Source organism: Chenopodium album, chromosome 5 (assembly GCF_948465745.1).
Source record: "Chenopodium album chromosome 5, dcCheAlbu1.1, whole genome shotgun sequence".
NCBI lineage: Eukaryota > Viridiplantae > Streptophyta > Magnoliopsida > Caryophyllales > Amaranthaceae > Chenopodium > Chenopodium album.
In genome coordinates this window covers 39782437-39795211 of record NC_137838.1, presented here as the reverse complement: position 1 = coordinate 39795211, position 12775 = coordinate 39782437, and positions in this window count along the sequence as shown.

The window sequence follows — 12775 nt, the reverse complement described above, 5'->3', positions numbered from 1 at the left end:
GCCTCTCAAAGACTACTACAATTATAGTCCAAAAATCCCTCAAGTCTATTGGAATATTCACAAAAATGCTCATTGTTATATTGAGGAAACGAGAGACATGCCATTTTTTTCTTCTTTTTTTTTACAAAAAAACAAAATAAAAAAATAAAAAAATCAAATAAAAGAAAAGTATATACAAAGACCTAGACACAAGCAATAAAAAACACTCAAACATAGACACCGTTCCCCGACAATGGCACCATTTTAATGACGGGAAAGACTAGGTCGTTGACTAATTCTCTCTAAGTTAAACTAAATTAAAAAACACTTAACAAACCTAAATACAAGTATAGAGGTAAGTCAAGGGTAAAACCAAAGGAATGGTTATGTTCAAGAGCTCTCAATTATGAGCCTAAGCTAGGTCAAAGTTGAAGGTGGAGAAATAACACTAACAACTAAAAAACAAACAACCAAACAAATAAATAAAACACTAGGAATGGGGATCAACAAGTAATCATGACAATTGCAACAAATTGAGAAGAACATGCCAATCAAAGGTTGTGAAGACTAATGATAAGAGCTATCAATTGGAATCAAAGAGCTATCTCCTAATCATTAAGCTAGATGTCTCTACGAATAACAAACTAAGAGAAACACAATTCAAACCAATCGATAATTGCAATTCCTAAATCAATTGGCCGTGTCATTAGCAATTACAATACAATCTAGCATAATTCTCAATGCCTAATTGAATTACACACATGCAAAAACTTACATTAATCACTTTAATCTCAACAATCAATTAACGCAATTCCCAAATTAACCACAATCAATCAATCATACAAGTTTCACCTAATTCCTAGCTAAAAAAACTACTCAACAAAATAAACATGAAATTAAACAAAACAATTAAATGAGATAGAGTTAGAAATCCTCATTGATTTATTCTTGAGATCTTCAATACAATTAACACCTTGGATCTTCAATCTCTCAAATCCCCAAGGAAATCTCTCACTTTATCTCTCTAAATCTACTCCTAAAACTAACCCTAAAACTAGAGAGAGAGAAGCTCTCAACTCAGCTAAAATTATGATCAAAATTATATCTAGAACTTCTTACAAAAATCGGGTTAAGAAAGGCATTTATAAGAGCTGCGGAAAAGGAATCGAGCAAAGCCAGAAAATAGGGAGGAGCGCACGCGCGGGCAAGGGGGAGCTCCCGTGCACGGGGGCTGCGCACAAGCGCGTATGGCATGCGCGCTCGCAATTTTTTGTTTTTCTTCCGACTTTCTAGCCGTTTTACGCGCTCAATAATGAGCCCTTGAGCTCTGGATGATGCATGATGATAGTGGCAGTTTCTGTGGGCCTCCACGGTGTGTTGGACACCACCTCTTCATGGGAGCACGGCTTGAGAGGACAAGAACTAGAACTTTGAGCATCCACTTTCTTACATCTTGAGCTTTCCCAATGCTATGAGCTTACTTCTAAAGAATCTTCTATCATAGAAAACCACCAAAATAAAGTCTCAAACCTTGTTTAATACCTACAACCACAAAAAGAAAAGAAATAAAGGAGAAAACACAAGAAATACCATAAAAACACAAACTAAGAGAGAAAAGGGAAATAAAGAGAAAATGCATAAAACTAAGCATGTATTAAGAAAGAAAGCTATGTAAATAATATAAAAAAAGCTAAATACTCATCAAATGAGTTCCATAAATTACACTCATCAAAATGAGTCATCTTCCGCCGAAGGGTAAGATCAATCTTACATTCCGAGACTTTCCAAGTAAGAGTGTTGTTCTTTGTCTTTCGATTGGTGGCCTCTTTACTTTGAATCACAAACCAATCCCGAACACGAGAAAATTTTCAAATGAAAAGGCTCAGCCTTTTGGTGCGCTCAAGAAACTTTTGATTATAAGGGCATAGATATTAAGGTAGTGCAAAGAGGTCTGCTCACGAGGATCACTAATAGACGGAAGCTCACTAAGAAAGGTTTTGTAAGAGTCATCGGGGCAAAGGGTAAGAACAGATACCATGCCCCTAAGTTGGATGCTACCTGAAAGTGAAACACCATCCCTAATATCAAGGAATCGATTTATCAAATGTTGCGTGAAGTTAACCCATCTCAAGTTCTTCTCGATCATGGTCGGCCATCCATAACCAACATAACTCTTCTCGTGAGATAGCACCTATTGAATCCTTAGAGCATAGGTGAGGATGCGATTGAAATATTGCATGGCTGGCTGAATAATGGATGCGGCTTTGGAAGTTTGAGGCTCATACTTTCCTTTAATGGAGAAGCATCGCCACCATTTTAGCTCGTTGTATTCATGGTCATCATTCATATTACCATGAGCCGGGTACACAAGATGATCTTCGTCCACGGAGGTAGGAAATCTAAAGCAAGCACCAAATTGAGACTCCAAGATACGATGATCATTATTGAATAGTTTGAATGATAAAGTCCTTGAAGAATCACCATTATTGACTCTTATCACCTCGAGAGAAGAGAGAAATTCAAAAGTCAACCGGGCATAAGTGGGCGCATTGAGATCCAAAAATTCTAAAAGCCCCAAATTCTTTACAAGAAGCCAAACATCCTTGTCAATTTGAGCTTCCTCTTTGTCAATTGAACAAACCTCTCCCAATATAGCTCCTTTGCAAAATCAATACCACAGGTTTCAACCACCTCGGGAAGAGGAGGAACAACATGCCGTGATGGGGTTGTGTTGGGCCCTTCTCTTGCAGTACAAAGGAACCATCTACAGGGAATAAGGGCAAGCATAAGAGATTCATAATGAATTGGGGATAAACACACACAAGTGCATAAGAAATAAGACAATCACCAAAGTATCGCAATGAATAGCCTAAGAAATTGAAGCACAAAAATGACCCCAAAATAGATGATTAAGAATTATCATAAAGAACTAATGCCATGGCTAGTATAGTAGCAACAAAGAAATATTCAATCAGAACTATGAAGCAACCAATACAAATTTCTATGGAAAAAGTTAATCATAGAAGCAAAAATTCATGAACATCATAAGCAAAATTGACCAATATTGATAGTGAATATACAAAGAAATAATGCTACTGTGAACAATACACATGAGAAAAAAAGATAACCAACAATAGCGGTGTCAAGAGTTCTAGAAAATTAAACAATTTCAACATGAAAAAGCTTCAAAGTAACATCAAATATCATCAGATAACAAAAAATACTAGCAAAAAGAACTAACAATGGAGTTCTACCATTAAAGCCTAACCAAGTGTTTCAAGCTTCAAAATGGTGATAAAGATGAATAAGAATTAAGAAATCATACCTCAATAAAGCATTAAAACCCTTGAAAATGGAAGAAATAAAGGTAATAAGCCAATTAAAACACCCAAATTCTAGCACCAAGAAGAAATTCGAAAAACCAAAATTCGAATTTCACAAATAAAACTCGAAAATCTTGGTTCAAAAATCTAAAAATTCGAATGAGTAAGTTTAAAATTAATCTTTGTAATTTGTGTGAAGGATTGAAAAAATGAATTCGAATGAGTAAGTTTAAAATTAATAAAAAACGAGAGTGAGGGCTGCCCCTGCTGTGTGTGTGCAGACCCACGCATGCGTGCGCAAAACTAAAGAGTGTCATTTATGATACTCATTTGTTCTTTTTTAAGGTGATTTTTTATTGCTTTTATAGCTTTTTTTCATTCCTTTTTCCTTAGTTTAGCTCTTTATTTCTTTAGTTTGCACTTTCCTTAGTCGATTTTCCATTTTCATGCATTTCTTGGTTTATTTTATCTTTTTCCCTTTTATTTAGTTGTTTTCTTTCATTTTCAAGTTAAGATCGTTGTCCAAACCGAGGTTTCTTCCCGAGTCTTGCATTGACTAGGATGCCTAGTATCTTCCATTTGAAACCCAAGTATGGAGATACGCAAGTTCTAAGTAACCGTAGGCCGTGCATTTAAGCCGTGGGGGCAGAGATTCTGATGTTGAACTCACCGTCAATTTGTTTTAGGTTCTGTCATGCTCCGTGTTCATCAAGCACATTAATTGGAGCGCACGAGGAGCGTCGAGTTGAAGGGGAAGAAGATGCCATGTTCCTAGGTGCGGGCGCGCGTGGCAATGGCGCGAGCGCGCGGCCTAGTGGCGCGGGCGAGCGTGGCCTTAGCGCGTACGTGCTTGTTGCTTCCCCTGTTCCTTACCCTCTTTTGTGTGGCCGCGCATCCTCTTTAAGAAGGTCGCGCCTGTACGGGTCTGTTTTGCACGATCTAACTAACTTCTCTTTGTTAGTTTTACTATATACAGACTTTTCTTCTATTTTTAGAGGGAGAATTCATCTTTAGAAGTAGAATTCACTTTTAGAAAGAGAAGTAGATTGTAGTAGTTTAGAGAGAAGTTTTGAGGGAATTCATTAGAGAATTAGGTTAGATTTTTAGAGACAGAAATTCATGGTTGATGATTGATGATTATAAGCACATTTTCCTTTAATTCCACCAAAGTTTGTAAGGATTTCTTTTACTTTAATGCAATCTTTAGCTTTTGATTTCGTTTTTTTGTTGATTGTTCAAGTTTGTTGATTACTTGATTGAATTTGTTTGATTGAAATGATGATGATGAATTTGTTGATTAGCTTAGTTTTGATTTTGATTTTTTCCATGGATTGTGAGTAGTTTACTCTCTAGAGATGTGGTGAAGCATGTTTGGGTGATGGATCATAGCTAATTGGGAGTTTTTGATTGATTTAGCATTGTGATTAAATTTGTTGATTGATTTTGTGCATGTGTGTGATTAGTTAAAGAGTAGCTAACTTTAATTGTCATAATAGATTGCATTGTGTGCCTACATTATTACTAACCATTGATTTGTAGCTCACATTTATGATTGAGCTTCATTTGTGGCGTTCCTAGCAGAGTCTTTCTTAGTTGGCGCTAGTTAGACCTCTAGGAGATAGCTTATTGAGGTCTTTTGATTGCATTGTCTATCTTTTCTTGCAATATTGGGATTAATCAATATCCAAATGATGAGTGTCATTTATGGCACTCTTAGGCTAGGTTTTCTTCGTAGTTCTATGATCGTTTTTAGGCTTTTATGTTGTATTTTCACATGATAATGCATGTTTTGCATGTTTGTGTGTAAGTTTAGAGAAACGTGTGCTTTTGATGATTTTCCTATTATTTTATTCATTTCTTAGTTATTTCTCTCGCTTCTTTGTTTCTTTGACTTGTTTTGTAGGTGTGTCAAGTTTCCCGGGGTTTAATTACCAAGGAGGAAGCTCGAGCGCATTCAAGGAAGTTGATGGAGCTAAGTTCAGGAATCCAAGCATGCAATTCAAGCAAACAAAGCTAGCTCCGCAAGCACAAGCACCAAGGAAGCAATGATTAGGTCCGGAGTGTACAAGTGCTTGGAGAATAAAAACTACCCTCCTCATGGGCATCGCCTCAAGTGCACCGATGACAGGGATGCTCGAGAGCGCGAAGTTTGATCGAGATAGCAAGGGAGGCCAGCCACGAGCACCATAGTAGGGTGCACGCGCAAAGACCTCTTTGTGCGTGCAAGCAAACCCTGTTGTGCGCTCGCGTGGAAGACTTGGTACGTGCGCACGAGGGGCTCTGCCTCCCTTTGCTCGATTTCTTATATATAGCTTTTGACTTTTCTTTTTTTAGGGAGCCGACTGTATTTGTACTTGAGACTTATTTTTCATAAATAGAGAGAGAAAGTACAGAGAAAAGCTTAAGTTACTTGATTGTACTTCAATCTGATCTTTGATTTCAACTTGATCTTGGATTTCCTCTTCAAATCAATGAAATTTTATGAGATTTCTTTCCTTTGAATTTACTTTTATTTCAATTTCCTTTAATTCTAGAATGTTTTATTTGATTTTTGATCTTTGGTTGAGAAATTGTTGAATGATTGATTTTCTTCTTGATTAAACTTGAAATGATAATGTTTGTGATTCAATTTGTATTTTTTTTCAATTCCACAATGATTAGTGGGTTGATTAGTTGCCAGGGAGAATGGGAAGCATGCTTGATTGATGATTTTTGCTAGTTGATGATACTTGATTGATTGAATTGTTGCAATTAAATTGGTTGACATAGTTGTGCATGTTATTAACTAGACTAGGAGTGATCAAACTATAAGATTAATCAAGATTGCAATGCAAATTTCAATGACATGAACCCTTGATTTGAGAATAACTTTAATTGATTGAATTTGATTGTGATTTTCCTTGTTATCCATTCATAGTGAACCCTATCTTAGCTAATAGGAGATAGCTTTTGGATTCCATTAGTTGCAACTACCGTTTGTTCTTTTCAATGTTTGAATCGATTGAGTCATCCATCAATTAGCATAATCATTGAGCTTACATGTGGAACCTATATTGTTTAGCATATTGAATTTCTCAATTTATCTAGCTTTTTGTTACCTTAGCTACCAACCATTTATAACTACAATCTTCGAAGTAGCTTGACCTAGGCTATAGTTTGTGCCTATTCATTCTTTTGGGTTCGACCCTTGACTTACCATATGCTCTAGGGGAGGGTAGAAAACGACCTACATTTTCCCTACGTAAAAATGGCGCCTTTGCCGGGGACTTGCACTTTAGGCTATCACTCTTACTAAGGACAAATGGTTTGCACGATTTAGAACTCTTGGGACCTTGAAGCCGGATTCTATTATTTTTGAAAATTTACAATTGCATCCCTTTGTTGAATTTGAAGATTATAGTGAATTTTTCCATAACCTTGTGAGGTTTCATGTTTTTCTAGCCTTCTCCATATTCTATATGTGCGGCGTTTGGATCCTTGACTATTGTATGCTTTATCTACAATTTGACTTTCATCTTCCGAGATTACGACCGAGCCATTTAGGAAGGACAAAGGCATCTTTTCGAGGTGGTAATTTTTCCTTTTCTAAGATAGTTTTCTTATCTCTATTTTCGGTTTTCATTTTCCTAATTGCTAACCATTTTAGCCGTATACCCTTCTTTTCAAGCAACATCTTTAGATCCCGAGCCTTTTGTTTAATTTTTGTTTCCAACATTGGTTTTTGTGAAGCATTTGGTCTCTTATGTTTGAGTTTTGATGGAAGATAATGGATTGTTTGGTTCTTATAATTAAAGCAAGCATGTGTTGTAAATATTGTGTTAATAAAAAGCAAATGCAAATGTTGAAAAAGCCGTCCATAGTTAAAAGAGGCGAGGACAATAAAGTGCGATGAAAAATGAAAAAAGAAGAAAAAAGAAAAGCACATTGAAATGATTTGGCAAAAATTGAAAAAATAGTGAGATAATGAAAAGGTGGAAAATGAGAAAGTTCAAAAAATATTTTGATGTAAGTTTGTTTCTCCCTTTCTTTTGCATTGAAGACAATGCTTTATTCTAGCATGGGGTGAACCGTCTTACGTTTTTTTTACATATGTTTGTGATTATTAGCTTTGAATAAGCTTTGGGGTGATGTGTTTTTGTTTGGTGTTGAGATTTGGCAAATCTTTGCTTCAAAACTTAGATGTACAACCAAATTTCAAATTTTAACCTACCCTCACCTTTCTCGCCTTTACATTGTAACCCTATCCAAGACCTTTTGACCTTTGTGGTTGAGTCACTAACTGGTGGAGGGAGATGTAGGTCAAGCTTATAGAGTGGCATGCAATAGTTGAGATGATGAAAAACCTCAAATAGATTACCTTTTCGGGTTCCTTCGAGGAACTATAGAGATGCTTGCTAAAAGTAGATTTGAAGCTAATTGGGAGAATGTGCTAAAATATTTTGAGATGAAAGTGAATTGCATTTCTTTAGTTCTCTATGCTTAGCATGTCCTATGTTTCAATCAATCCTAGATATCTCGGAACGTGCTTACCAATGTTTGTTTTAGGAAGTTTGGTATCCTCTCGTGTTTTGACCATTTGCAAAAGACCATTGTAGAAGAACCTCTGTTTCGTTTAAGCCTTAACTTTCTCTTTTCTCTTTTTATGCTTTGCCTCCTTTTACTTAAGAGTTATGGGTTAATCTCTTAGGAAACCCTTACGAGAGCATTACTCGTCCTCTAGAGCGATCTAGAGGTTTAAATGGATTGTCATTTATTACTAAAATTGACCGTGATTCCTACAAAAATGAGTTGGTGTACATTCTCTTATTCTCTAATTTTCTCATTTCTTATTTAGCTTAAAAAATGTCATCATCTTCCTTTATGTTTGATTTGTTTTCCTCGAGGACGAGCAAAAGTCTAACTTAGGGGAATTTAATGAGTGTCATTTATGGTACTCTTAGGCTAGGTTTTCTTCATAGTTCTATGCTTGTTTTTAGTCTTTTATGTCTTATTTTTACATATCGATGCTTGTTTTCCATGTTTGTGTGTAAGATTAGAGAAATGTGTGCTTTTGATGATTTTCCTATTATTTTATTCATTTCTTGGTTATTTCTCTCGCTTCTTCGTTTCTTTGGCTTGTTTTGTAGGTGTTTCGAGCTTCCCAAGGTTTAATTATCAAGGAAGAAGCTCGAGCGCATTCAAGGAATTTGACGGAGCTAAGTTAGAGAATCCAAGCATGCAATTTAAAGCAAACCAAGCTAGCTCCGCAAGCACAAGCACCGAGGAAGCAATGATTAGGTCCGGAGTGTACAAGTGCTTGGAGAATAAGATGATGCCCTTCTCGCGGGCATCGCCTTGAGTGCACCGATGATAGGGATGCTTGGGAGAGAGAATATTGATCGAGCAAGCAAGGGAGGCGAGCCATGAGCACCACAACAGGGGTGCGCGCACGCAACCCCCTCTATGCGTACGCACAGACCCTGTTGTGCGCGCGTGGCAACCCTGGTTGCGCACGAGGGGCTCCGCCTCCCTTCGCTCGATTTGTTACATATAAGTTTTGACTTTTCCATAATTTAGGGAGATGACTTTATTTGTATTTGAGACTTATTTTCCATAAATAGTAGAGAGAGAAGCTTAGGATTACTTGATTGTACTTCAATTTTATCTTTGATTTTAACTTGATCTTGGATTTTATCTTCAAATCAATGAAAGTTTGTGAGATTTCTTTCCTTTGAATTTACTTTTATTGAAATTTTCTTTAATTCTTGAATGTTTGATTTGAATTTTGATCTTTGGTTGAGAAATTGTTGAATGATTGATTTTCTTCTTGATTAAATTTGAAATAATAATGTTTGTGATTCAATTTGTATTGTTTTCCAATTCCACCATGATTAGTGGGTAGATTAGTTGCTAGGGAGAAAGGGAAGCATGCTTGATTGATGATTTTTGCTAGTTGATGATACTTGATTGAATTGTTGCAATTAAATTGGTTGACATAGTTGTGCATGTGATTAATTAGACTAGGAGTGATCAATCTATAAGATTAATCAAGATTGCATTGCAAATTTCAATGACATGAACCCTTGATTTGAGAATTTCTTTAATTGATTGATTTTGATTGTGATTTCCTTGTTAGCCATTCATAGTGAACCCTAGCTTGGCTTATAGGAGATAGCTTTTGGATTCCATTAGTTGCAACTATTGTTTGTCCTTTGCAATGTTTGAATCGATTGAGTCATCCATCAATTAGCATAATCATGGAGTTTTCATGTGGAATCTATATCCCTAGTGTTTAGCATATTGAATTTCTCGATTTAACTAACTTTTTGATACCTTAGTTACTAACCATTTCTTACAACAATCTTCGAAGTAGCTTTACCTAGGCTATAGCTTGTGCCTATTCATTCCTTTGGGTTCGACCCTTCACTTACCATATTCTCGTATAAGGTTGGTCGAGTGTATATAAATTTTGTTTGGCTCTAAGGGAGGGTAGATTAGGCCTATATTTTCCCTGCGTCACCATCCCGATTAGTGTGTGTGTCCATTGCAAGAATATGTGGATCCTAAATCCTTAGTGTTTGATATATTGATTTGCTTTGTGATTTACTTTGTTTGTTTAGTTGAATTAGATAACCTACACTACCTTTTACGCTTCGAAATAGCTTTACTTTGGCAATAGCTAACTTTCCCCCATTCCTAGTGGTTCGACTTGAACTTGCCCTATTACCAGGTGTAGGTTTAGTTATAAATTTAGTTTTGTTAGAGGAGTTTTAGTTTCAACGACCTACAATCCACCTCTCGGTCAAAACGGCGCCGTTGCCGGGGAATGGCGTAGTTGTTTGCTATTGTTGTTTAGTCTATTTGATTTCATTTCAAAAATACAAAAATATTTTTCTCTTTTGAGTTACACTTGTAGCCGTGCTACTAATTGTTTCTTTGAGATTGTATGCATAGGAAAAGAGGAAGGACTTTAGTACCTTTTGATCCGAAGATTAAGAAAACAATTGCAAGGATAAGAGTTGCTAGATGATCCTTGAGTTTTAACTCTTCAAATGAAAAAGAATTTCACGAAGAAGAACAAAGAAGAATGGGTGAAGTTCCAAGAGTTGCTTTGAAGGATTTTGGAACCCCCGGTGCCTATAGAGTTAGAGTGGTATTGCTCCGCCAACAACACTGGCGATGATAACAATGATTGAAAGAAGGAAATTTAGTGGTGTCAAGCACGAAAGCCAACTAAATCATCTTAAAGATTTTGAGAATTATTACAACACAATCAAGGCTAATGGGGTTTCTCAAGAATTCATAAGGCTCAATCTATTCCCGTTCTCTCTAATCGGAGGATCTTTGAAGTTGCTAGATAAGGAAGTGGAGCCTAATACCTTAAGAACTTGGGATGAGGTCACTAAAGAGTTTCTTTCTCGCTTTTACTCTCAAAAGAAGATAGTCGAGGTAAGAACTCTAATCCAAAGTTTCAAGCAAAAGCCTAGCGAGAGTTTGTATGAGGCATGGGAAAGATACGAGGAGTATCAACGAGAATGTCTACCGGAATCCCAACCTACCAAATCATACAAATCTTCTATGGAGGATTGAGTCCACAAGGGAAGTCATGTCTTGATGCCGGAGGCCCGATTATGAACAATACTGAGGAAGAAGTTGTTGATATAATATAGGATGTAGTTCGTCACTACATGGATTGGCAAGAGAGAGAGAGAGAGAGAGAGTCTACAAGCAAGAGTGTCTCAACGGTTTAATCGGTTGACCATCTCAATGCAATTAATAACTTGTCTTCATAAATCTCAAACTTTGGGAAGGAGATGACATTAATAAAGGCCAAGCTAGAGAGTGCCTCTTTAATTGCAACGAGTCTTTCCTCCCACATTAAAGGGAGAGGTACATCTTCTAACTCTACTCCTCCTTCTACTTTAAGTGATATGCCAAGTGGATGTGCCTTTTGTGATGTTACTGGGTCATATGACCATGACTCCTCTAGTCGTCCACATGCTATTGAGAATTTTGAAGATGTTGAAAATAATGATTGTGAGCAAGTGAATTTTGTTTCTAACAATAACTATGGACAAATATTTGATGGTCCAAGGAATTTTGGGACTAGAAATACTCACCAATAAGGGAGTTTTGATAACTACAACAATGATGGTTATAGGAACTAAGGAAATCAAGGTTTTTGAGGTAACGATAACAATCAAGGTTATAGTAATCAAAACCAAGGACAAGGGTATGGAAATCAAGGCCAATCTCATGGCTTTAGTGGACAACACCAAAATGATGGCAACAATGAAGGACGAGGTAATTGGAACAATCAAAATAGGGGAAATTTTCAAAACAACAATCAAAGGGGACCCCCGCCCAAATTTGCTCCAAAAACCTTCAGGCAATGGTGATAATTCCTATGCTCAACCCCCATTTTCTATAACTAACTTAGATGAGATCATTGAAAATCAAACAAATTTTTGAACACTTACATCGCGGTGAGTGATAAGAAGTTTAATGAGATGATGACACATGTAAGGAGGATGTTCCCATCGTAGGGGATCCTTCTCCATAGTTGCCCATGGCCCTTTAGAAGCCCAAGACTTTACACTTGTTAGGGTGTATTAGGATTTGAATTCTTGACTTTTTGGGAGACCTTGAATTAGAAATGATACTCTCATCACACTTTTTTGTAAGAAACTAGTAGGAGTCGCCAATGAGTTTTAGGAAAACTTGTTGGGGTTTGGTGAGTCCGACTCACCGCGGAAACAAACCAAAAAACAAGACTGCACTTGCAATAAATAAAACCATAAACATAATTAACTTAATGAAAAGATTAAGATAATAAATATACCTTTGAAGCATGCTTCGCTCGACCACTAGGGCTCTTACTTGAAAGCTAGCCTCGATAATATGAAGGCCTCCAACGATGATCCACCCACAACACGATCACCGATAAGGTCCAATGCCTTGGGGTTAGCAAGGTCCGGCCGAAACCCGAGTAATTGAGTTTAAAGGTTTCCACAAAGGTGATGCCTTTTTCAACTCTTGAGTTCAAAGGTTTTCACTACTATTGATTCCTTTTCCAACTCTTACTCAAGCGTCATTCCCAATGCCCCAACATGGGTATTTATAGGGAATGATGAGAATATGATAATCTCTCCCATCAATGTGGGACAATGAGATTTTCACATTTTATTTTTAAGCTAAAATAAAATTATTTAAGAAAAGTAGTAATTAATCAACAAGTGTCAAGCATACATGAGGGAGTAGGTGAGGACCACTTGGAGATGGGGACCTAACATGCACCCCACTATCTCCCTACCTTGCGCCACATGGCAACCCCCACTGGGGCACTAAGTTACCCAAGTGGGATTCTCATTTTGTTGCTTCCCCTAGCCTCGGCCCAGCCATCCCCGCACTACAAAGTGCGGGTTGCTTGCTAGCACCTTCGGCCAGCAGGCCCTTACACTTGCGGGCGGGCTGCTGCTAGCTTTCCTCGCACC